This window comes from Panthera leo, chromosome B2, assembly GCF_018350215.1.
Source record: "Panthera leo isolate Ple1 chromosome B2, P.leo_Ple1_pat1.1, whole genome shotgun sequence".
In the NCBI taxonomy this organism is placed as follows: Eukaryota; Metazoa; Chordata; class Mammalia; order Carnivora; family Felidae; genus Panthera; species Panthera leo.
Genome location: NC_056683.1, coordinates 32440883 through 32466883, shown reverse-complemented (window position 1 = coordinate 32466883; position 26001 = coordinate 32440883). Strand labels below are relative to the sequence as shown.

The following is a 26001-nucleotide window of genomic DNA, read 5'->3' as shown; positions in this document are numbered from 1 at the left end:
TGAGGCGCTCTCTGCCTGTAAGGGAGTCTGCCTCAGGTTGGAAAATCAGATGAATAGGAGGACATCGTGCCTCGGTGAATTTGCCCGTATCCACACATGCTGCGCAGGCAACGTCTTGAACCACAGCTAACCTGAATCCTGGCCTGGCACCTTGTGAACCCCCCAGAACACCGAAGGATGAAAGCCCACCCTGAGGTCATTGCCAACCCCCTTCTTCTCCCCCAGGAAGCTGTCATGAGATAGTTTCTTACCACCTCTGGGAGAAGAGAATATTGGGAGGGAAAGACCTCCTTTCCAGATGCTCATGGTGGAAAAAACTAAGGCATGAGCAGTCATGCCTGATGGATTCAAGGCCTGGAGACCCAGAACCCCAAATTTCCCCTCTTCCTCCAACCCCATTCTAGGGACTGTACAGATTCCACCATCAGGGAATGCCTCCCAAAGGTAGCCGAGTACTGATAGCAAACGGCTGGTGCTGGTGCTGGATGACCTGGAGTACCCCCACCCTCTTTCCCTCCAAAAACTTTTATGACACCCCTGTCCTTATTTAGTAACCCTGGCTGGCACCTGCCCACCCCTAGAGTTTGCCAGTCTGGTGTTAGCTGATCGAAGTCCATTAACTTTTCACATTTCCAGCCCCAGGGTCTATGTGCAACGAGCGGCCACTGACTTCTGCTCCGTAAGAGCATGCGCCAGCCCATTCCCTATATCACACGTGCTCCTTTTTGCCTCTCCCCAGACTCTCCATGCCAGCATTTCTTCAAGATGCCCACAATTGCCCCTAAAGAGGCATCCATAGCAAGCTTATTACTTCACAGGAACCGAATTGTAGGTTGAGCTATCCACATTTGTAAGTGCAACTTTAAAAGGCATAGAGTTAGGGGCACCTGGGTGGCTCAGTCAGTTAAGCATCTGACTTTGGCTCAGTTCATGGTCTTGTGGTCAGTGAGATCGAGCCCCGCGTCGGGCTCTGTGCTGACAGCTCGGAGCCTGTTGCCTGCTTCGGATTCTGTGTCTCCCTCTCTCTCTCTGCCCGCCCCCCCCTCACGCTCCATCTCTGTCTCTCAAAAATAAAAATGTCAAGAAAATTAAAAAATAAAAGGGATAAAGTTGGCAAATCCTTGCCCCAGAGTATCCCGACAATATTAGGGCCTGGAAGGTGGGGCACAGTTGCTTGCCTTCCATTTGGGAGCCGAATCCTGTATCCCTGGAGTAAGCGGCCTCCACCTCAACATACACCATCTAACTTGATGCCCCTGCCAGGCCTCCCCTACACTCATATGCCCGAGGGTCCCGTCTTTTGTTCCAGCCTCCAGCTTTCGCCTGTCTGGGTCCCCGCGGCGACCAAGAACAGAAACTCCTGGCAGCAGCTGGGCTGAAGGCTCAGAAGCCAGCAGCGCGACAGGGGTCAGCAACCCACCTAAGCCACAGCCCTCTCCCTCTGGGGCCAAGGGGGCCCGCGAATCAAGAAGCGTGGGAGCCTCTCTCCCGGCTTCTCAGCCTCCAGGACGTCCCCCACCCCCCAGTGCCGCTTCTTCCCGCGCCCCCGCCCTCGGACCCTTCCGACGGCCAAGGCCCTTTCGCCCCCCAGGGAGCTCAGGACCGCTCTGCAGCGCGGCAGGACACGCACAGCCGTTGGGGGAGCGCAGTTACCCGACGGCCTCCGCGCAGGAGCGGCGGGTGGGCGGGGTGAGAACGCCCCGCGCCCCGCCCCCTCTAACGGCCGAGGCCGGCGGAGCCCGCAGCGGGTGGGGTTGAGCCGGCGGCGCCCCGCTCCACCCCGCCCCCGCGCCGCGCTTCTCCGCGCGCTCCACCAGCGGGTCACTCGCTGTGAGGTACCCGGGGGTGGGTGATTGTGGCTCTCCGCCTCTCCGGACTCCTGCGCAGGGGCGGGGGAAGGGGAGAGGTGAGGACCAACTCGGAGGGTTTCCTGAGACATCCCTGATTTCAAATATCCTGTCCCGTTGTCGGACGGAGACGCCCTCCCCGCACTTTGGAGAACTGCGCACTTAGGCATTTTCTAAAGGGTCTCAGATTGAGTTGAATAGAAGGCATCGAGGGGTACCAAATTCAGATAGGTTGATCCACCAGATTGTCCCTGGGGTCACAAACGTCTTTTTGCGGGGTAGGGAGGGGCGCTGTAGACCTTGCCTTCCCAAGTCTTTGGGCTTGAGGAGGAATGGACAGTGCCAAGGCCAAGGACTTTGAGTGAGCCGGGGAGAGGTGGGGGTAGGGTGGACTCAAGACCTACCATTTTCATCTCACCCAATGAGACTGAAAGCCCAGCTCAGAAGTGTGAGGTGCCTTCAAGTCCTACTTCTCCCCAGAACCTCCCGTTCCGCCCCCCCCCCCCATCTACCCCAAAATCAAAGGATCTTTTTTAGTCTCTTCAAGAAAAATTCAGTTTCTCCAAATCCACCTTTCTGCCCAAAGGAGTGGGCAAGCTACATCTCTCTCCCTGTTCTAGACAGAGTCCTGGATAATCAGCGTCCTTCCTCTCCCACGCTGCCTTTCCTCCCCACTGAGGTCCTCCAACTCTAGCGAGGAGATCAAGCAGTGGCATGAAAAGAGAGGAGGTGAAAAGCCATTTCCCTTCAGTCTAACAGGTTCCTTAGAGCCTGGAGGAAGTAGAATTAATAAACTGAAAGTGATTGCAGCCAATCTCTGCCGCACTCCCACCTTACCACCTGCCAATCATTCCTTTTATTTATTTTATTTCAGTCATTCCTTTTAATACCTGAGGACTTTTTACAAAATGTAAAGTGAATTGGCTATTTCTTGAGGCAAACAATAGGTGGCTCTGAAATTATAGGATTTGTGTTAGTGTAAATCCATTAAGATGGAAAGTTTATAATCGTCCTCGTTTGCATTGGTGACCCCAATCCAACTAGTCTTCAGGTACGTCCTCCCTGCCCTCCCACCCAATCCATCTATGAGTATTATTGTCACGGAAAGTCATGGTAAATTGCAAGCAAGTGGACCCCAAGAGAGGGAAAGAAGGAGGAAAAATCTGGTTTTAATTTTTTAAAACATTTTTATTTATTTTTGAGAGCGCGCGAGCAGGGGAGGGGCAGGGAGTGAGGGAGACACAGAATCCAAAGCAGGCTCCAGGCTGTGAGCTGCCAGCCCAGAGCCCGGGGCGGCCCAAACCCACTAACGGTGAGATCATAACCTGACCCGCAGTCAGCCGGCTTAACTCACTGAGCCACCCAGGCGCCCTGAGACACCTTGTTTTTAATTAGAGCTTGGACTTTAAAGGTGTGAAAGCTAGAGGGACTTACCTTTAAAATGCAGATGTGTGTTGTGATGGTCTGAAGGGGGGAGGGAGAGACTGAAACAAGATGGAGAACTCTTCCCTGTGGCCTGTGACAATTAGGTTAAGGTGGTCCACAGCAGAAGCCAGAACTGCTCAGCCCCACAGCAAAGAGGAGGTCTCAGACTACAAGGAAGTGCAGCTCGTCTTTGGTGGAAGTGGTAGTGACAGTAAGGGACAGAAGAGGGACAGTAAGGGACAGAGCTGTGCTCTGTTGTGCTTTCACCTCAGCTGGCTCTGTGGGGGGGTGGGGGGAGGAGACCAAGTTTCATGGGCAGACTCGGGTTTGAGGGAGGGATATTCACACTCTCACAGATTCTCTTCTCGGAAGAACCAATTTAATTTCAGATCACCTGCAGGTGGACTCTGGGCTCGGTATTGTCACGTCCCAAATGACAGTGTCCTTGGGAACCTTGGTAAATCTAGGAAAGGGGCTGAAGCCTGCGGGAAGGCTAAGAAAAGCACCCAATACTGGATAACCAGGCTTGGGGTGGTAGGGAGGCGAGGCCACGGAGTGTGGAATGCCTCTGCCCTGCCAGGAGGGATTCGGGGTGCCGAGAGCATTTGCGGTTGACCATGATTCCCCTCCGAAGCCTTCTGCCAGCCTCCCAAAGGGGTCAGGGTCTGGAAGGCCTCCATATAGGGACAGCTTTGTTTTTTGATTTGGCGTGCTCTTGGCATTTAAAAGCAGAGGGCCAGACTCCAGTGGTGCTCCCAGAAGGAAATCAGAAACTATAAATTAGGGGCCAGGACTCGGGGAATCTTTGAAGAGTCTGTATCTTGTCATTTCTGATCGTTTCTATTTTGGTCAACTTTCTTTCTCTGTAGTTAAACCCTGAATACGGCAAAGAAGTGAGAAGCAAGAAGCCCGTTCTTCTCCACAGCTAGTCTTGAGTGGAACCAGATCCTTCTCAAATGAGAAAGACTGAACCCTTGGGGCTTGCTGTACAAAGAAGTGTAGTGGGTTGGAGGGGTGTAGACAGAAATGGGGTGCTCTGGGCTTAAGTACAGAAAGTCTCTGGGGACATCACCGGGGGTAGGCCGCATGGCCCAGCAGAGAAAGCTGGGAACAGAGAGTTTGCACAGAGGTCTGGGGTGCCAGGATGGACCAGGGAAGGAATGAATGGATCTGGCAGGCGAGAAGCTGGACCACCATGGAGCGCAGTTTAATCTCTCCTTTCTTTGATTTGTCCCCTGAATTTGCATACAGTCTGGCCACCCCAGCTAGACCCGTTTGCCCCTCAGGAGCTGGGGCTCTTGTCTTATTTTCTATTCCTCATAGCACTTAGCTCAGTGCCTGGCGCACGAGGTTGAATTTTATTTAAAACGATTTGCCTTAGATGGTATATTTGCAAACTCCCTTCCAGATCTCAGTTTATTTTTTCCTGTAATTTTAAAGGGATTCTCTCAGACTCTCCGTAGGCTAAGGGAACGGAGCTCACAGTGCTTGAAGCTTCCTTCCAGAATTCTCAGGAAATGGAGCTTGTTGGCTTAGTGGGCTATTTAATTCTGTTTAGAATTAGCATTGTCTAATAAGATATGTGTATGTACCCGGAGTGGGTAAAGTGCTATACAAATGAAACATGGTATTATTTGCCATACGACATCTTTGATTAGAATGGATGATTCTCTGCCAAACTCTGAAGGCCTAAAGCAAGGCAGGTTGCTGAAAGGGAAGGAAGTCCAAATGGGAGAGCCAGAGTTTCACTAGACTTGCACAACGGGGCCCTTAGCATGGCAACAGGAAAGTGCCCTTCTGAGTTGGGGCTGACGGGACAAGGCTTTGCCAAGGCAGGCTCATCTCTGGGCCCACACCCCACCCAAGGAATGCTGTCTTTCTAGAAGCTGCACACCTGAGTTGGGTCAAACCCTGGACTCTGCCAGCATGGGAGCCACCTAACCTGGCTTCACATTAATGATCCAGATTGTTGTTCTAGCAGTAGCCTTGCCTCGGGGTGTCCATTAAGAATGCTACTTACTAATTTAAGGAGCCCAAGGTAGAGTGCTTTGGGGTTTTCAAAAAAGAGGGAGCTGTGCTCCTATCTTGGTGAATTGGAAGATGTCTCTCCTACATGTCCCTGTCCCACACCTGCCCCCCTCCCCCTTCCTACCATTGCAACTTCTGGCACATAAGCCTTTCAAAGAATAAAAAACAAAAGAAAAAAATGGAAAGCTTACTGCTTCTCAATGTCCCCTGATGTTAAGTGCACGTGTGCATGCGGACACACACACACACACATGAGGTGTGATTTTTGTGGCTACACTTTTGGGGCAGTTACTTTAAAAAATTTTTTTTTAATATTTATTTTTGAGAGAAAGACGGGGGGCGGGGGGTGGGCGCAGAGGGAGAGGGGAGAGGGAGAGAGAATCTGAAGCAGGCTCCAGGCTCTGTCAGCACAGAGCCCAACACGGGGCTCGAACTCACGAGCCAGGCAGGAGATCATGACCTGAGCCAAAGCTGGATGCTTAACTGCCTGAGCCATCCAGGTGCCCCGCGCAGTTACTTTTTATAAACAAATCGAGACAGCAGAGTTTCAACATTTATCAGTTTATCACCAATGCTGAGTGTAGATTGTACCAACGTTTCCTTTGTTAGGGGCTCTGTCTGAGTTTTCTGGAGGCACCTGAGCCAGGAAGAGGCCGTTCTGATATGCACTCCATTCTCCTCTCCCCTGGGCCAGATGCACCTCCTCCTTCACCTCCTTCCACACTGAGCTGGGTGATTGGCAGGTGAAGTACAGACCCTGCTTGGGACAACCCCCTTATTTTACAGATGAGGAAACTGAGGCCCAGAGAGGGGTCATGCTCACCCAGTCCTGCAACCTCTCCACCTTGCCCTCCCACCTTCATTTCTGATGCTTTCCTGTGTGAATGATACCAACTTTGCCTCTCCCTGGCCCCACATCCTGTGTTACTCTTTTCAGAATATTTCTGAGTAGGTGGCCCATCACCCTCCCATATTAGGCTCTTTCCCTCCCTCCAGACCCTCCTCACCCCACCACTCTTGAGTATCATAATGCCAGCACCCATCTGTGTCCTTCCATCCGTCCCAAACTCAGCATGGTCAGCTTTATCTTTCACCGTCTCGTATCCACAGAATGGGCCACAACAGGGTCATGCCTTAGAAAGAGATCAGGGGAAGTGATAATTGACAATTTACTATTAAGATTGTATTGAACAAAATTCTCTTCTATTTTGACTAATGGCCGGAGAGACAACTTTGCCACTGTTTTGCTTTCCCCTTAATCAGGATACAAAAAACTGTAAAAATGTTGTATCAAATCCTCATGAGCATCATTCAAATCTTCCCTGACCCATTGCCTTCATTTGAAAAGCTAGCATTTCATTAAAAACAGAACTGTTGTGCATGACACTTGACAGTACATTCATTTGTCAGGTGACTCTGTCACTTTGCAAACAACCGCTTGGATGTCCTCCGCAGGCAGGCGCATAACCTCTCCCTGGTAATAGCACGGCAGCCCTGGAAGGAACTCTGGGCTCCACTTTACAAATGAGGAAACTGACACCCAGCGAGGGGAAGGAACTTGCCTAGGGCCACTAACAAGTACTAAAAGCAGGACTAGAATGTAAGCCTTGTAAATCCCCTCAGGACCCTCCCCCACCTCCCCAAGCCCACCCCCAGCTTCTCACAATGGTAGAACCAGGATACTGTCAATGGAAAGGATCTTGGAGGTCTTCTGGACACTTCTAAATGCAGGAAAGGCTGGACTGTCCACGTGAAAACAAAGCCTACTACATACACTGAGGCATTTGTCATCACCTCCTGGGCAGCTGCCTGAATTAGAGCTGCAGGTCCCAGGAGGCGAGACTCTGCCCCAGAAGCAGGCTCAACAAAGCCCCTGCAAACACGAGGAATATACGCGTTACTTCCCTCCAGCTCATCAGAGCTACTTGAGGGCAGGCACTGGGCAACCCGGCTTTGCCATCACCCTCAGCAACCAGCTTTGAGGCTTCCTCAGCCAACAGGTGGTCACAGAAGCCCCCCAGCTGCTGGGTCAGTTGCCAGGACTTTGAGATGTCGACAGAGAAAGATAAAGACCAGGAAACCGTTTCTAACACAGTTGGCCCAGAGCAGAGAGTAAATGCCAGGAACGGCCTGGAAGAGGCTATAAAACGAGAATAAAACAGGATGATAATTTATGATGTGCAGTAAAAAGATCTGGGGAAGCTGAGCAGCCAGTGAGATTTCATTTCCCTCTGCTCGGTGGCTCTTCAACCATGCTGAGCAGTTCCCTGCCCATCCAGGCAGCCCCCACATTTTGGAGAGCCAGCCCCCCGTCCCACATGAAGGCAGCAAAGTAAGCCGCGGCTGTCTTCCAGGCCCCATATAGCCCTCACTATACGGATTCTTCCCTGCAAGGGCATAAGCCCCCCAAGCCCTCAGGGCCCCCCAAACCCTTATAATAAAATCCATTTCCATTGTAGGCCACATTACACGTGGTGAAGCACCTTCGCACCCATTATCTCATTTGATACTTACAGAAACTCTGTGAAGAGCCTCCTATAGAGATATTAAGAGAGGGGCTCAAGGTCACACAGCTAGTCAGTGGCAAATCCAAGACCTGGATGCGAGACTATCTATTTCAAGATCAAAGTCTTTCTCAAACCCAGTCCCATTCCCCCTGCCTGGAGCCGATGACTTTGAAATTCAAGGTAGAAGTGAAGGCTGGTCCCCATTTCCAACCTCCCCTCCATCCAGAAAAGCCCCAGAGGCTGAGGCCCAGGCCAGAGGGCACCTGCTTTAACTGGCCCTTTGAGCCCCAAGGTGGAGTGGGGCAGTCCCAAAGGGAGGCCGGCAAATCTCATGTCAGGTACACCAGGCCTCACCCCAACCCCTTGACTGGGGCCACATGCTGGTCACTGAGTTTGTGGAGCCCGTGGGCTGCCCCTGCTCTGGGGTTTAGTGGGCTCTCCACTGGGGCTTGCCAGGTATCCCAAGGGGCTAAGACAACCCCTTCCCCACTTACTGCCAGGCGTGAAGTGATCGGTCTGCTGCATGGAGAACACCTCTTGTCCTGTGCGGGGCGGTGGTGTGCCCCCTACCGCTCCCAATCTACAACGTTCAAAGGCAAAGGCAGGCAGCAGCCAGTGAGAATGTGCCACATTCCCGCCACATCCTTCCAAGGGGGTTTGGAAGGTGTCTGAATGTGGGGGAGGGGGGAGGTGCCTGGAAGGAGCGAGAGCACTGGACATTGCTCGCATTCCAGGGATTCTTTCCTTGGGGTGACTTGGGGACCCTTTCCAGCTTGATAGAGGGGAAGGGGAAGAGTACAAGAGGGCCAGAGATGTTAGAACTCTGGGGCTGGAGCCTGCTGCTGGTTCTACCGCTAAACCACCGTGTAGCCTCAGACAATTCGCCTCCCCGAAACTCACTTGCCTCTCCTTGCCCATCTCAAAGCGCCCTTGGAAAGCTCCAATCTCAGAGGCTGGATATGACAGGCCTTTATAAATCTCCAAGGTCCTTGAATTGTAGGGTGCTGTATCTATTGTTGGCCGAGCAAAGAGGTCACCAACAGGCAACGCTCTTGAGGCCATTTCTGGCCTGTCCCCAGGCCTGTTGGTGCCACCGTATCCCTGCCACATCAGGGGCCTAACCACTCTCCCCCTAGGCACTCCTAAAATGAGGGAAAGCAATGAACTCCGTCATATCAGGCCAAGGTGGAGAATCTGAGGGTCACGGATCCCAGAATATCCCCCCCCCAAGATGATCACACTCCCCACATGCATCTTTTCTTTTTACTCCTCCTTCTTCCCGTGATCCCACAGGGGAAGGCACAGCCCTGCACTCACTCCACCCTGCTGATCTACCTCAAGCTCACTGTCCCGATCTCCACTCACTCTCAAGAACCGCTGTCTGCCCCCGCACCCGGCATGCTGCTGTCTCTGCTTGAGGTTGCACAGCCCAGCAGCTGGCCGGAGGCCCATCCCCGAGTTCTTCAAGACCGTCTGGTTACCAGGCACGGCAGCAACTGCCCTGAGTCTCTCTCCAGTGGTGTAATTTTCTGATCCACCTCAAGAACCCCAATTCTTCTACCTGACTCGTCGCCTCTGTTTAGCTCAGTGAACCCCTTGGATCAGTTGACGCTTAAAAGGACAAGTCTTGGTCAACTCAGAGCACAGAATCTCAAAAGTGACTTTTCAGGGGTGTGGATGCCACCACCAGGGGCTCGAGTGCTAATTTCCCCTTGCTCTCCAGGCACCCAGGTCCTCTCCTGCTGGTCCCCCCACCCAACCACTAGGCCCCCAAGCTGCTGCTCTTTTTCTTTCTCTCTGTGACCTCCCCTTCCCCCCACAAAACTTCAATTCCTACTGTGGGTTCACATAGGCTACATAACAGGTACAAAGGAATTGAGTTTTAAAGTAATTTATTTGAGGTCTCTGGGCACTGCAAGGACTTCCGGAGGGATAAAAAAACATAAACAATGTGGTGGCCCCTTTGGCAAAGCTCCGCCGTGTGTAACAAACCCTGAGGATGCTCACTGGCCTGCCAGCTTTCTCCTCCTTCCTTTGCAAAAAACACGATCAAAGGATCCCTGATGGAGAACCCACCCAAACCCACTGAAGTCACACCTCCGCAGAGGCGCCGCGTCATAAGAAACCCCTAAACTGTTTCTCGTTGGTCTGGGTATATTTCTCCAAACTCTCCAAGGGAAAAGGACAGAGGTTTCTGTGACCAAACCCCGAAGTGAGCACCCTGGGGTTTCCTGCCAGTCTGGTGATTTGGCATTCTGACAAGCTGTCCATTCCTTTCCCTCCCCCTCGAGTTCTACAAACAAGACCACCCAGGGTCATCCAGATGCTCCCCCAGCCAGCCGTGGGCACCAGGCTGATCCCCTTCCAGAATAGATGCCTTTCGAGAGCTACTGGCCTCCCTTCGGGGCCTCCGTGCCCTGCTCACATCCAAGGGGTTCCAACATCTGCTCCTTCACTGTCACTGGTGGACTGCGGCCTGGCTTGCTTGCTCCAAGTTAGCCGAGGCGGTTCCTCAGGGGTTGCTTGTGGCTCAGGGTCACAGTGTGCTGGGTTCAGGGGGCCCCCGATCCCAGTCCCCGTCCTCACGGAGCTTACAATCTGGTGAGGGACACAAGACACAAAGACAGCCCCAAGAAGGGAAATCACGCGGGATGCACCTGTAAGGGCCAGGTGCAAAGCCTTCCTGCCGGGATCTAGCCCAGCAGGCTGTCGCTCGACAAACCCTTCCCCCCCAGACCTAGATAGAGACAAACTTCAGTCTAGCCCGGATCTGGGTTGTGGTGGGTTCCTAATTAGTGGGGCCTGAATTAATGAGTCTTCCTCTTTTCGTTGACAATGCAGGGAAGACGCTTGCTGGATGGAGCTGTTCCCCAGACAGGCCTGTCTGGCTCTTTTCCTTCCAGAGCCTACTTAGCCCCCTGCCCCTGCTTCTCTCAACCTCCCTCTGTTTGTGTTCAGCTTGACGTTTCTATTGACGTATTGATCTCCGCTAGGCGAGGAGCGTTTCTGCTGAACACGCTCACTGCTCATTCTGGGGGCCGGAGGGCAGAGCTGACCTCAGCTCTTCAAGTGCCGGGGCTCGAGGGGCAGGCCCGATGGGGGTGCCGTGGACAGGGGCCTCTAGTCTGGGGCGGGGAGGAGCCTCTCTGGCATCGGGATGGAGATCTTGATGGGAAGCGGGGAGACGGTTGTTTGGAGGGACAGAGGCAGGCAAAGCTGCGGCCGCCCTCGGGGGAACGGAGACACCAGGTGGCACAGAGATGCAGATCGACCTTGGAGTCTTTCTATCCAGTTCCAGAACTGAGTGAATACGTGTCCCCATCTGCAAAGGGAGGCTTTTTTCTCCTCGCTCTTTATGCGTACTTAAGAGGAGGCTTCAAATAATATAGGGTTGTCCTTTAAAACCTGTAACAAAGCACACCAAAGGACTAACTAAGTGTAAGCTATGGTTCCTCGTCACCGCCACCCAAGGACCTATGAGGTAGCCAGCTAGCCAAGCAGGGTCTTGAGAGTATGGTCCTCTCTCTGGCATCTGGCCAGGAAGTAGCCACAGGTTCACAAAGTGGGTCCTTCAGGGGTCCAGGCGAGGCGCGTTTGTCTTTTGTAGTTCAAAGAGGCGTTCCATAAATGTTCTCCCTCGCTGTCCTCTCCAAACTGCCAGGGCTCCATCCCATCATCCGTGTCGTGGAATTTGGAGTCACCCTGGCAGATCTCTGGTTTCTGCACGTACCCCACACCAAAGGCAACATTCAGGCTGGTGAGTGGGGGACGTGCAGGGGGGACCAAAAGGGAGCTACTTCTTTGTCTTTAACTGGTCTTTGCTCCCTCGAAACATTTCCTTTTTCCATTTTTTTCCTGCCTGCTCATATGGACCTTACCCCCAACACCATAGTCTCTCCACTCAAGGGGGAATCATCTGGCCCCGAGTGGGATGGTGTTGAGCCATTCCTTGGTGATAAGAGTAATGTAAGGAGACATTACATGAATTCTGGCATCATGGAACATTCGTGCATACAACCCAGCAGGCTATTAGCAGATTGCTTGTCAGGAAATGCATGTTCTCATCTTAGTGGAGTGGGAAAAAGGCAGGGCCCAGGGCCCACTTCCAGCTCTGCTACCATGAGTGGGTGAGCAGTTACATGCTGCATCCAAGCTTTGGCTTCCTCCAGGTTGCATTCCAGAACTTTCCCCGAGTCTCTTCTTTGGCTCAGACATTCTAAGCTTTAAGAGCACTGGGAACCCTTTTTTTTTTTTTAAATTTTTTCAATGTTTGTTTTATTTTTGAAGGAGAGGGAGACGGAGCACGAGCGGGGGAAGAGCAGAGAGAGAGGGAGACACAGAATCCGAAGCAGGCTCCAGGCTCTGAGCTGTCAGCACAGAGCCCGACACAGGGCTCGAACTCACAAACTGTGAGATCATGACCTGAGCCGAAGTCGGACGCTCAACCGACTGAGTCACCCAGGTGCCCCCGGGAACCCATTCTTATATTTCAGATAAACTCCGTGAAGAATCACTTCGTCAGAATTACCCACAGAATGACCCACTCAGCCCCCTGAGTGGGCAGGGTCGGAAAGAAATCTGAGTGTATCTACACTATATCCCTGTCATAGCCCTGCACGCAGCCATCCCCGAGAGCCAGGTGCAAGCCTAGATGCTTCTGGTCACCCTCTGCTTCCTGGTGGCCTCCACCCCTGGTCTTGTAGAATGAGCTGGGCTTTTTCCACACACTGGCACCCATCAGGCACATAGTTACCCACTGTACCCCTTGCCCCTTCTCCATTTGAAATGTCCTCAGGGTAACCTGATGCAGCCACTTGGGAAGGAGGCCTCCCCATGTGGCACTGTTGAGGCCCCCAACATCCGGGTGTTCATTTTCTCTGAACGCTTAGCTCCCAGTGGGGTTTAGTGTGAAGTGGCTCAAGAACCCAAGGGCAGCGCATCTGATCAGCAAAGGGACAGGAAAGCCAGCCATCCCATTCTTCACCCACCACCTGCCCCACCCTGACACTCAGGCCCCTCACCCATGCGCCCCAGCCTCTCCTTCCCAGGCCTGGCCCAGCGACCTATCTGGGCCCTCTCGCGCCCCGACCCACAGCACACCCCCACCTGCAAGAGAAGCCCTTTTTGGACATGAACGATGCCACCACTGAAGCGACGAGGACTAAGACTTCTGCAGAGGACAGACCTGTCAACAGTTAAACATGACAGAATGTGGTAGGATTCCTCAGGGGGACAGACTGGTCCGTAAGGCCGGTGGGTTCAGGAGGGAGCACACAGGAAGGTGGTGCTTGAGCTGGGTAGAAGCAGTGGGGTGTGAAGTGTGGGCCCCACGGACTGGCTCGACCCAAGTGGGGCCTAGGGGGAGGGTCAGCCACAAAGTGGGAGAGGAGCAGAACACGCACCACTTTTTTTGATGTTCAGATGCTTGTGCTGCTCTCCTTGTGGGCCCTTCTTCCTTCCCCGGGGACCTGAAGTTGCCATGGCAACAAAGCTCCATTGCAACTGCTGGGGACCAGCAGTAGGAAATGGGGGCTCGGTGAGCTCAGGGTGGAAACCCCCCCCTACCCAGAGGTGTTACTGCAGGCTTAGGGGTGGGGGAGGGAATGTATGCGAGCGAGCGAGCGAGCGAACCAGTCCAGGGTCGGGAAGATGGCTAAAGGAGAGACCTTCTGGTGGAGGGGATAGAAAGGATAAACATCCACAAGAGTGGAAATGGGGCTTTCTCCCCTGCTCCACATCCCCAGGACCCAGTGGGACGCCATGTTTGAGAACACCAATCACCCACCACAAGAGCTGCAGGGGAACACAGTGCCAAACCCCCCGCCTGACCCCATAGGTGACACAAGCTGAGCTCTACCTCTGGAAGTGAACAGGCTTCTTTGCCTCTGCAAGGAGGGCAGAGTTCCAAACCTCTTCCAGCAGTCCCCAAATTGTCATTGGCTGCCCCTCTCACCAATGTCCATCTTGACCTCCCGACCTGTGTCCCGATCCCATCTGAGGCATCCACGGCATCCACGTGCAGCAAAGAGGGTCTTGAAGTTCTTCTGAGGAATGACTTAGGGCAGAAGAGGGAGAAGTACTATGTGACCTGATGTGGTCCTGAGCTGTGGCCACGGCTAAAGGTTGGGGAGGACGGTGGTCCTGTACCACCAGTGGGGCTCTATGAGGGTGGTCTATACCCCCTGTGGCAGCTTCCCCTCCCTGAGGAGGAGTGTGATGGGGTGATGGAGAGGGCTGGATTGGGGGTATGGCATGTGGTGACGTATGGAGGTATATCTGTGGTTGAAAGGCACCCGGGAGAAGGCCTTGCAGCGGGACCCCTGGCATGGAGGTGGGACCAACGGAAGAGCCCTCTGTCCTGTTCACGACCCCAGTCATGTTTCTCCTCAGCCTCCCTAGCCATGCATTTGAAGATTTCCTTCCTCTGAAGGGTGAAAACCTAGCTGGGTTGCCCCATTAGGATCCCACCAAGATGCAGCGCCCTCGGGTTAGTGAGACTCAAGTGTTTCCTTGTTCAGTATAAGTACAAGAAGCCACATCATCCTGCATGTGGAAAGGGAGTTCTCAGCCATTCCTCAGACCCTCCGAGTCCCCGGTCCCCACCTAGATGATTCCATCTCCTCCCCTGGCTCCCTCATCCATCCCAACCCCTACCGCAGAAGTGGGGAAGGCCACCTGGTGACTAACTTTCCGTTCTCCTACTGGGGTCCTGCCAGCAATTCTTGGGAGCTTCTGCCTGAATCCCAGCTTGGATGAACAATCCACTCATGTGTCCCCAAATTATTGTTCTGCCTCTGAAGTTGGTCAGATTTTGATTTCTGAGGCCCGGCTGTGAGGAGTGTGCCCACCTCCTGCTTCTATCCTTTCAAGCTTTTGTTCTCAAGACCTTCCCTAAGCTAACTGATACTGCAGAGGAAGGTTGAACAGGGTCAGGGCACTTAACACAGATCTACAGGAAGCAGTGAGGGGCACCGTGTGGGGTGGGAACTGGAGAAAAGAGTCTGTGGTTGAGCCAGGCCTCCCCCCACAGGGGCAGGGGGGGTGTCTCCCCTCACCCCAGGTCTACTGCTGACCCCTCTGTCCTGCTCCCTTGTCATTTCGTCTCCATCACCCCATCTCTACCTCTTCCTTCCAATGATTCTTTTCAGCTTCAACTCGCGTTGCTCTTCTCCTCATGCTCCCAGCGCTTCTCAGGTCAACCCTCCGAGAAGCCGGACCCATTTGCCCTGTGTCGTCCCTTCTTGCAGGCCACATCTCAAGTTGACTTTCCTCGATGGTCTGCCCATAAGTCAGCTGAGACCAGGCATGGTGCACGGGACTCTGGCTCTCTCTGGGGTCGGACAGTTGTCTTTTGAAGGAACCATGAGCATGACACAGCCGCAACTGGCAGGTCTACGAAAATTCCATGAATCCGCCAGATGCCCACCGAGCGCCTATCACATGCCAGGTGCCGTTCTAGGCCTCGGGTATGTCATGAGGTCAGAGCCCAGCCCGGCCTCTACCATTCTTTTGCCAGCGCTCTGGAGTCTGGCAGACTCTTCCCTAAGAGATAAGAGATGGGCGGTGTCAGGAGAACACAGAATCTTATGGGGGACCCAGCAGAGGCCCAAGAACTTTTCCGGCCCCTGCTGTTCATTGCGGACAAGGAAACGGCTGTGCAGAGAGGTGATCTAGATAGCCAAGCGCTCCTGGGTGGGGAGCTGGGACCGCATGGCCTGTGTCCGTCTTCATTTCCGGGAAATGTCCACCATGTTTCTCCCTCGACTGGGAGGGAGAAAGGGAAGTCCTGAGCTCCTGATTCTGCAATTCTTCTGCCCTTGCATCTTCTCCCTTTCTCCCTCCCACCCTCCAGGCCTCCCCAGACTGCACCTAGGCTCAGCCAACATGAGTAGGCACGGAGTGGGGGTGGGGGAGACACTTGAGAACCCACCTGCTGAGGAGCCCAGAGCCAGCCCTCGGCCCTCTGAGAAGCCAGATGGGCTACCTCCCTGATGTTTCAGACTCCTCTGCTGTCGGCTCTGGGGCCACTTTCTGTCACCCCGTGTTGATGACCGAGCTTGAGCCCTGAGGCAGGTGTGCTAAAACAGGACCCCGCTGCACTGACGCCTTGCACTAGAGATGCACTAGACTTCCTGGCCCTAAGGTCACATGGGATGTGAGTGGAAATGCTTCCGGGGGGAGTCTAGTCGCTTCTTTCTAAGCCCCAAATCATGGGTCTGGCGTCAGCCCAGTAAACTCCCTCCGCGTTGCTGCCTTTTGTGCTTCCATTCCAAGTCGTCTTTCTGTGCTCTGCTCCTTAAAACTGCCCCTGTCCTTACCCTGCAGCAAAGGTGTCCCTTGTCCCCTCCCCGTCCCTCCCACCTTCCCCACCACTCCACAATCACCTCCCGTCCTCCTTACTACCTTGGTCCAGCCACACTCACCATCCCCAGGATGGACCAACTGGAAGAGATGGAGAAAGAATGAGAAGGAGGGTTGTCCTGACTGCATCCAGCTGAGATAGGGAGGCCCAGGTCTGGGTTCCCAGCCTGGACAGCACCAGGAGACTCTCCTGGAAACTCATATACCCCCGGGGGGTGGGGGGGGGGGAGGGAGCTCGGTCAGTAAGTCTGGGCTGGGCCCACATCTTCAAGCTTGACTGTCTAAATAGGCAAGCCCCCCTCTCATCCCACTGGCAGTCTCCAAAGGGGGAAAGAGAGAGAGAGAGAGAGAGAGAGGAGAGAAATTGCATTAGGGAACAGTTGCCTATAACTGTTACCAAACTTTTGCAAACCAAGAAACAACAAAGAAGTAAAAGCAGTAGATAATTAAGTACATAATTGTACACACCACTCGTTAATTAAGCTTTTACTCCTCAAACCTGACAGAATCTGCTCATAAGGTGATAGCGGGAGGGAATGCGGCATATGGCAAGCCATCTGCAATACCAACGCCTTGTCGATGAAAACCTCGCTGGCCCACAAAAAGAAGGAGATGCTAAATGTAGTTTTCCGGCGCAGAGCGATTTATCTTCATTCTGGGCAGAAAAGGAGTTGACGGTACTGAGCAAAGATGAACGAGCGTCACGAAGAGCCGAGGGGCTCCGTCTGTGACAGTGACGGTGGCGGCGCCCCCTCCGCACGCGCCCCCCCCCGCTGTTGGGTGGCCCCTGCCGGCAGCGTCCTGGGGGCCCCTTCGGTGGCTTGACTGTCTGAGTGCCTGTGCCTTAAGGGCACAGGAAGCGGGGGAAGCCAGGTGGCGTGGCCGGGGCTGGGGTGGGCTCCCCTCTGAAATGCTCCCCGCTCTGCGCTTGTGCGGGGGTCAAAGACCCGCGGAAGCCCGGAGAGGAGTGAAATAATGGGGGGACACTGACGGTCCCCTTGTTTCTCAGCTGTCTGTCCACTGCCTGTCATTCCACCTTGGGAGCTTCTGGTCTCAAGGGTCCTTAACCTGTTGGAGCCTACTTCCTCAACTGTAAAATGGAGATAAATTACCTACCTGGGCAGCTGCCCTGGGCACGTAAGACCTGGGAAGACAATGCAAAAAGTTATTAAACCCTGGGAAGCTTACATATGAATGCAATTGTTGTTCTTAATCTTTAATCGGGAGCCCTGGAGCCTTGAGCCACCTCTAATTCCAGTGAACCCTGCCCCCAGCAAGCAAGCCCAGAGTGAGGGCCTCGGCCCTTCTACCCCAGGCAGTGTCTGTGGCTCCCTTCATTCTAAGGGGCCCTTCCAGTTCAGCTCCTGTGTTCTAAGAATCTGACACAAGCGGCTCTACAGCTGGAGGAAGGGGGGTACCCGGGAGATGGGGCTGTTGGGGGCCAATGGGCAGCTGGCCTCCTGGGGACACAGCAGGGCTGGGGGCATGGACGCAGGCATAGCCCTGCCAGGCTCTGGACATGCGTCTCTGCTCCCCTCCACCTAACTGCTCCTCAGACGGTGTCCCCACCCCAGCGGAGAGGTGGCTGCCTTGGCCCCATCAGTGGGGTCACATAGTACAAAGCATGGTGACTTATGTGTGTGGAAGTCCCCCTCTTCCCCCGTGGAGTCCCTAGTTCAGAACTGCCCTCTACCCAGATTCAGGCCAGGACCCCAGCCATTGACTTCTTGAGTCAGAAGTGGGGGGTGGGTTCCCTCCATCTCTACTGGGGAGGGCATCCGTTGGCACTCATCAGTGTCTTTTTCTCTCCACAAGTATTCCAAGAAATGCCTTGTTAGACGGTGGGGACGCGGCCGCCTTGCTTTCGGGCTCCTCACCTCCTACTCCTACCTGCCTCTTCTGCAGGGCCGTGGGCCCGTGGTGGCTCCCTGTCCCTCACCCAAGACTGACTGGACCCTTCCTCCAGGGGTTAATTCTTCTGCACAGGCAGCCCCCAGGAGGCCCCTGTTCCTATCACGTGAGAAGGACTCTGTACAGACCCGAGTCTACTCCCTGGAAGGTAGAGCCTGAGGCTGGTCAGCATGATTGAACTGAGCAGATGATGATCTCTGAGCATCTGCACGGGCCTTTCCTGGGCATAGAACGTGGCATTCATTGCTTCCTCCCACCAACCCCAGAGGGAGGCAGAGAGAGGGGAGGGCGGCAGGGATGAGGGGGCACGGGGACCGTGCACTGGCCAGGGCCCTCCCCTCCTTGAAGGGTGGATAACGGTGTTCATTCCAGAAAAGGCAGAGGGAGCGCCCTTCATACTCAACACTTCACGTCTCAATGGTTTTATTACTTTCCACATTTTATCAACAAAGGATGTGAGGCTACACGATCCCCAACATCATCACAGAGACAGATTTCTTAGCTAGAAGGAATCAGAGATAGTTCACTCCCCCCTCATTTTACAGATGAGGAGAATCAGGCCCCCAGGACAGGAGTGACTTATGAAAGGTCACCCAGCAACGGGAGAACTCTCCCTGCCTTAGGATCTCAGCAATGAGCATCGTTCTCCCTGCCTTAGGATCTCAGCAATGAGCATCGGGCCCAGTGTCTTTGATGAGGTTTTTGGAGGATGACAGTGGGGTTCGTGGGGTCTGGAGCCACCGGCCAAGAAAGAATTCTGGAAGACGTCTTTGGTGCAAAAAAGGTGATTTTATTGAAACACTGGGAGAGCACCCGGTGGGCAGGAAGAGCTGCCCCGGGGACCACAGGAGAGACTGGTTTTATACTATGGGGTTGGGGGTGAGGTAAAGTCCAGGGGAAGTTTCCAGTGAGATTTTCATATGCTAAAGAAGACTCCCAGGATGCTATTGTCAAGCCAAGGTTGTTTTTCCCTCTAGCAAATCATTAACATTAAGACAGGAGTTCCTGGAGAAACGTTTTACTCGGCCAGCCTCAAGTATTTGTCAAGGGGCTGCGGGTTACAAGGAAATTTAGTTCTATCCGCCATTTCCTTCTGCCTTTGTTTCTCACGTCACTATGGAGGGGTGATGGAGACTTAGGTCCTGCCGTTCTAGGATCTCTATCAGTTAACCAGTTGTTTTCACCCTTTCCTTTGTTCCTGGGCAGCCAGGAGTGCGAGGAATATCACACATATCCCACCTGGGGGTGTTGGCGAAGGGGGGGGGGGGGTTGCAGCCTGTCAGCTTGCCTTCTGCTGCCTCATCAGCTTCAGTTAGGAGTCGGCAGGACAGGAAAAGCCCGTCTGGCCATCGCTGGGAAGGTAGCCCCCAGGGATGGGCAGATGGCCTCTGTATTTCTGAAAACAAACCCCTTTTTATGTTGCTAAGGGCCAAAGCTCTCTTGGGACATAGTTTTTCTGACCCGCTGGGAGGTCGGAGAGAAAAGGGAGAAAAACTGTGGAATTGGGGCTTGGTGTGGCGTGGGAGGTGGGGGCTCAGGTTCAGTCCCAGCCCCCAGACAGTGGACTGTGGCCCCAAACGACTGAGGAGAGCCCTCTGAAGGCCCCCAAGGCCTGCGCTCGGCTCTGCGCTGGCTAAAGTCTGCCCGGACAGCATCCGTCTCGGGTCTGCCCCGCTGTGGGGTGGCACTGAATCCGCACAGATCCCGGGACTCGAGGCACCCAGGACATTCACAGGAGGACCCCGGGGCTCCATAGACCCCTCTTGGGGAAGAAGCACATCGGCTGCAGAACCCTGGCGTGTCTGGGCTGACGGGGTGGAGGAGAGGAGCACTTTTCCCCAGGCTTTGAAAGGAGCAGAGTGGTTGGGGAGGACAAAGTGAGGTGGGGTAGCACGGAGCCGGCATTCTGGGACCCTCCGGCCTCCTGCCGGCCTCACTCCTGCAGTTTCAGATGCCCTCCCCAGAGGAGGGCCTGCCTGACGAAGGCCCAAGGTGACAGACAAGGGCACAGAATTGCTGCCGCCCCACCCAGCACCACAACTACAAGCCCCCATCCTAAACACAGTTCCCCCAGGAACGTCTCTCAGCCAGCTTGTCAGGTCGGACAGCCTTCCAGCCTCTCAGGTGCAGCTGGGGTCACCCTGCAGAGAGCGGGCCCTCACCCAGAAGCGCTGAGTAGCCGGGCCCCTCTCCCCGGGCCCTGCACCCAGGCTGGCAGGAGGCTACAAAGTCGTTCTCTTTGGAGCACCTGCCGGCTGCTCTGGGCCGCGGGCCAGGCCCTCTGCTACCCTCTACCCAGGCTCTTCCTGCGCTGTCTCCGAGGCCCAGCCAGGACCAATGGGATGAGTTCTATCTCTGGCAGGGCTCCCTGGAAGCTCCCCGTTTTCGCCTTCCCAGCAGACCAGGAAGGCCCAAGTAGGGGTCTAGGGCTTTGCCCTCAGGACCTCAGTTGTGCAACACGCACCCAGCCAGCCCTCCTTGGCTTCTTCCCCCTCCTACCCTACACCCTATAGCTGTTCTCTCAAGCCTGCTCTAGGAAAAAGAAACTGGTGATCCTACTGCTCCTTCTGAGCCCCCCAAAGCCTGCTGACCAACGCTGGCCACAGCCATCCCTTCCCCGGCTCTCTGCCCCTCCCCCTGTGACCCTGTCCTCCCTGACCACTGTGCCTCTGTAGAAGCCGCAGGGGACATGCCCCAGATTCCTGACGGCCTCCCGTGACCCCTTCATGGGGTGAGGCTTCCTGTTTGGGTCTCCTTCCTCATTTGCAGTTGCCTGTAAATGAAAAATCTGAACAGGTAGGAGGGAGGGGAGAAGGACTGGGCAGGGGCCGAGGAGGTGAATTTTAAACAATGCAGTCATCGGGAAGAAATTTCTCAGGCAAAGTTAGAGATCACATTCTCCAGTAGCAAACATGCTCGCCCGACCCCTGGATGTGGGAGATTAATGGCCGATGAAATGTAGCGTTAATCTCCAAGGATCTTGCTCGGGGATCATATGAATTGGTTGCCCTGGGTATAGTAATCAAGCGGATGGCTTTACGGTACAAATGCTTGTATTCTTTCTTTGTTAGAAGGCACACCGCTTAAAAGGAGAGCTCTCAAATTTCCCTTCTTTGTCTTCAAGCATGAAGGGAACATAATTGGATGCCTTTGGTAGATCCCTTAGAACAATGTGCCTGGGGATAACAGTTCGTAACCTGCTCTCCCACTGCTTCTTACCCAATCTGGACCCGTCAGGCATCTTCAGAGAAAATTCCCAGAAAGGGACCCAGGAAAATTATCCCACCCACCCACCTACCTCTGGATGAGGCCCCCGCTGATCTCCCAGCTGTTCCAGACAAAGTATAATCTTGTGCTCAAAGATTCTCCACAGTCTTGTTTGCTCTTAACCCTCCCTCCCAGACTCTTGGACTTGGAGGGCAGCTCGCCATCCATCCGTCCATCTGTCCATCCCACAGTGCAGAACTATTAAGTGTCCAGTGTTCAGCCTATTAGCACTGAAGAGGGATAGGGTCGGGAATTTCCCAGAGGATCCCAACTGAACATAATTTCATCTAAAAAATGTTTTTAATGTTTCATTATTTTTAAGAGAGAGACAGACTGCGAGCAGGAGAGGAAGACACAGAATCCGAAGCAGGCTCCCCTCTCTGAGCTGTCAGCACCTCAGAGCCCGACGTGGAGCTTGAACTCATGAACCGTGAGATCACAACCCGAGCCGAAGCCAGACGCTCAACCGACTCAGTCACCCAGGCACCCCCATCATTTCATTTTTTAAAGTGAATGGGATATTCCAATAAGTCCACTGATGGGCTTGATCTTTTTTAAACCTTTGGGTGAGCGACTTCAGAGAGGCTGCGGGTTTGATTTCTGTTTTCAAATACATGGTGACTAATGGATACCACCCTACACTCCTGTGAATGGAAAGGTACTTCTGGGTCAGGGTCAGGGACAGAGCCAACTGCTGTCCAGACAGCCCCCACCCCATCACCGGGAACTGGGGCCAGGTCACCAGCCTTAGAAAAAGCGACCCTGAATGGCTGGTGGCTCAGAAGGGACAGGCTGGGACACCGGTTCATAGGTTGTAATCTTGTAAGAGACCAGTTTCCCAAAACCAGAACCCCAATTAACTGTCCACATTGAGACATATAACTGTCACGGGCACTGGAGTGTCCCGTTTGTCCATCAGTGCATTCTCCCTGCACATTAGTGGGTGACATGGGACAGTGAGTCCTAATGGGAAGTTTAGGGCAGAAATCAGATCGGAGAGGAGGTCCTGGGAGCTGCATTTCTGGAATTCTCTACTGAGAAAATACTGACACCAGGCAACACTGCTGCAAAAAGTCTTCAGCAATGAGGCAGAGGGAGGCTTGTGGCCCCGGTAGCATTGTGTGCCCTCATCTGCCCATCATCTGAACTTTCTTCTTGTGCCTGGGGGACCCCTGGCTTCGTCCCAGGCCCCGCCAGTGGCTCACACCTCCCCAGGCTTTGAGCGGGAAGCGGCAGATGGGCAATCTCCCCAGCGTTCAGGCCTGTCCATCTGCTGTGCACACTGCAAGGGCTGGGGTCTTAGGGTGTCGGTGGCGTCCTCTGGGCCAGCTCTGCAGCCGAATTTCAGATGCCGTTCCCTGTCAATTGCCTCCAGGCTGCATTCTCTGGCCCTTGCGGAGTTTGAGCTTCCTGGTGTCCTTTAATAAATTCCATTTCTGCTCTTATCCACCAGTGTCATTCTCCGTGACCTGCAAATAACCCTGCCTGATAGATGACCCCTTGGTGCTGCCACCTGTCAGCTGTCCAGAGTCACACAGCCGGTAGATGGCACCTTGGACAAGTTCCCGCTGTCTGCCCTGGGGGCTGTAGATGGGGTACCACGTTTACATGTAGAGGAGGGACCCATCCCTGCCAGACGTGCTGGCCAGAGCAGGCTTCTTGGAGACAGTGGGCCAGAAGGGTGAGTAAACTAAGTGGGTGAGAGGAAAGGGGATGGTTTTCTGGGGGAAGAGACATTATACCGAGCCTGGCCTTTTGGGCAGTAGAATCGGGAATGGGCTCAGGATCAGGGACATGGCCCCTGTGCCAGTGTGTCACCTCCGGCCCCTGGCTCTGAGATGACAGCAATAGAAAACAGAAAAATGAGCACTTGGCTACAATTAATTGCTAAGATGCAAAGAAAAATTGTTCTGAATATTAAAATTATAGATATAATGCTATTAGGAGCATGATTCAGAGTTTATGAAAACATTATTTATATTGATTTATTCCCAGAGCCATCAAGACTCCTTGAAAATAATTAAAGTTGACATTTCCATTGCTGAAGCTAAATGTTGGTATCATATAATGAATATTACATGCTTGGGATGGGCTGTGCTGTAGAAAGCATTAAACACCAACATCTGGAGATTCCCCCCTTCCCCATTATGAGTTGCCAGCCACCAATGAATGCACAGGCCTCTGGGGCTCTTCGCCTCCTGGCCCCTGGCCCAGACCCCCAGCCATCAGCCACCCCAGGGACTCTTAAGAGCTGATGGGGACATGAGAACCAAGGATGGGGTTCAGCCATGGCTATGAGCCAGGGAAAAGCAAGATCCAGACCGGATGCCAGCCCAGCCAGGCCTTGCAGGAAGAAAGGAAGTTAGAAAGGAAGAGAGGGGTGGGGAGTAAGGAAGACAGAGAGGATGTATGAAGGAGTGAGAGGGAAGGAAGATCTTCCTCCCTGCCTTGGGAAATTCCCCACACTTCTTTTCTTAAGTGAATTTAAAAAAAAATTAATATTTGTTTATTTTTGAGAGAGAAAGAGACAGTGTGAGCGGGGGAGGAGCAGAGAGAGAGGGAGACACAGAATCTGAAGCCGGCTCCAGGCTGTCAGCACAGAGCCCAATGCAGGGCTCGAACCCACGAACCGGGAGATCATGACCTGAGCTGAAGTCGGACGTTTAACCGACTGAGCCACCCAGGATCCCCTCCACACTTCTAGGACCACAAAGCTGCGGCCTCCAGGCTGTCAGCTGAATTACCAATCTCCACTTTCCCTGAGGCAGGTCATGGCCCGGAGGGTCCTCCTTTGTTGACGGCTTTGTAAGAGCCCCTTGTCTCCTCTCAGGAGCCGTGCCGGGTCTCATCGCCTCACCCTCCAACTTCCAATGGCTGGCATCTGTTCTCTCTGCCCTCAACTCTCCACCAAGCACGCAGGGCAGTTGGCCTCTCCTGTTCAGCTTTATAAAACCCCAGAGGAGGGGAGAGATGCCTAAGAGGATGAGCTTCAAACAGCAAGACAGGGACCCCCTGGTGAGTCATGAAATCAATTTCATGGGCTGTGGCCAGCATTACCAAACAAACAAGCACACAAAACCGAAAAAGCCAAGTAGAATATATCAGAGGACGTGGGCCGCAGTGACGGGTAAGGTTCCTCAAAACCTTGTTGAAGTAAGTTGACGTGCGCGGATGTGTGGGTCCTGTGCAATATTTATTTTTCAAAACAGTTTGAAGTTGGTTTGTTATTCTAGAGTTTCATCCAGACTTCAATGTTTCCATATCAGTTTCTGAAGTGTGGGCGAAAATGGATACCTTCAATCTGTTTGTCTCTGTTATTTTCTATTTTGGTTCCAGGATATACTCCTTAGGGAGGGGATGGACTGCGGAAGGGGTAAAACCAACTTATGCTACACACACTCCCATAAACACACGCACGCATGCGCGTGTGTGTGCGTGCGCCAGTAGAGATTCAGAATTTACGCTGTCTGCATGTTCTGTGTGTGCATTTGTGGGCCCTGCACAATCCCTGCAGGAAAAATTAGTCAAAGTGACAATATTGGCACCTGGTTTTGTGCTCATTAAAAGCTCACAGACGTGTAAATCACCCACAACAGATTTTGTCTCATTGGTAACTCCCATAGGCAGCGTGCAAGGAGGCAGGAGCCCCATGTCGCCGTCACAGCCAACCCCGCTGCTCTGGAGGGTCATCTGGAGGGCTTTTGGGTGGCAAGAGCCATCGCTGTAGGGGGGCAGGGCAGAGATGGGGCTGGCACTGGGGGATGCTGGAGGGGTGGCCACTCCCAGGAACGCATTGCCCGTCAGCCCCACTTTCCCAAGTAATTTTTTGCCCTGGCCCCATTTCCTTCGGTAAGCAGAACCCTCCTGCAAGTTCTTCTAGACAGTTCTGTAAATGAGTTGATAATACATCCCTTTCTGCCTAAACTAGCCAAGGAGGAGATTGCTGTCTCTAGGCTGGCCTCCACGGGGAGTCGTGAGTGCAGGTAGAGTGCCCGCCTGCTCGTGGACTCCTCGCTGAGGCGATGGGAAGAGCTCCAGGGCCCAGTGTAGATCCTTTAGGGACCCTTGGTTTCCACTCTCTGGTCTTTAGAAGGTCGCGGGGAAACAACTGACCATTGGCATCAGCCATGAGGAAGTCCCTGCCGGAGGGATGAAGCTGACAGGGCTGTGGCAGCAATGAGGACCCCTGAACCAAAGAGAACGCAGAGGAAGGGCTGGGCTCCGCTGGGCATGGTGGGACGGGCTCTTAGCTGCCGATGGCAGAATCCCAGGATTCTTGTTTCAGCAAAAAGAATTTATCAAGGGGGCGCAGACAGCTCACAAAGGCACTGGAGGATCCGAACGGACAAGACCAGCTGAGCTTCCCCAGAACAGCTGCCCACACCACATCCCAGAATGAGGCTTCTGTTTCCTCGAGAAAGTGCTGGAGCAGGAAGCTACCCTCAAATGACCGATCCCGATCGACTCTAGTGAAGTTTCCCCCCTCCCCTCAAAACCCAGTTCCAGGGGTGCCTGGGTGGCTCAGTTGGTTGAGCGCCCCACTTCGACTCAGGTCAAGATCTCCTGGTTCGTGGGTTCAAGTCCCTCGTCAGGCTGTGTGCAGACAGCTCGGGGCCTAGAGCCTGCTTCACATTCTGCGTCTCTCTCTCTCTCTC

At 53.8% G+C, this 26001-nt stretch overlaps 1 long non-coding RNA gene across 6 annotated transcripts; it reads left to right on the top strand.

The window, feature by feature from the left end:
• The first annotated feature begins 12211 nt into the window (after window positions 1-12211).
• On the top strand, window positions 12212-25879 carry LOC122219794. 6 transcript variants are annotated; one of them, XR_006202547.1, is made up of 5 exons: window positions 12212-13021; window positions 14198-18863; window positions 22800-23027; window positions 24177-24361; window positions 25632-25879. It is a non-coding gene; the product is annotated as an uncharacterized LOC122219794 (long non-coding RNA). The 6 variants fall into 6 exon arrangements; XR_006202549.1 differs by having other exon boundaries at window positions 12212-14294; window positions 15055-18863; XR_006202550.1 differs by having other exon boundaries at window positions 12212-15273; window positions 16675-18863.
• Window positions 25880-26001: the final 122 nt, after the last annotated feature.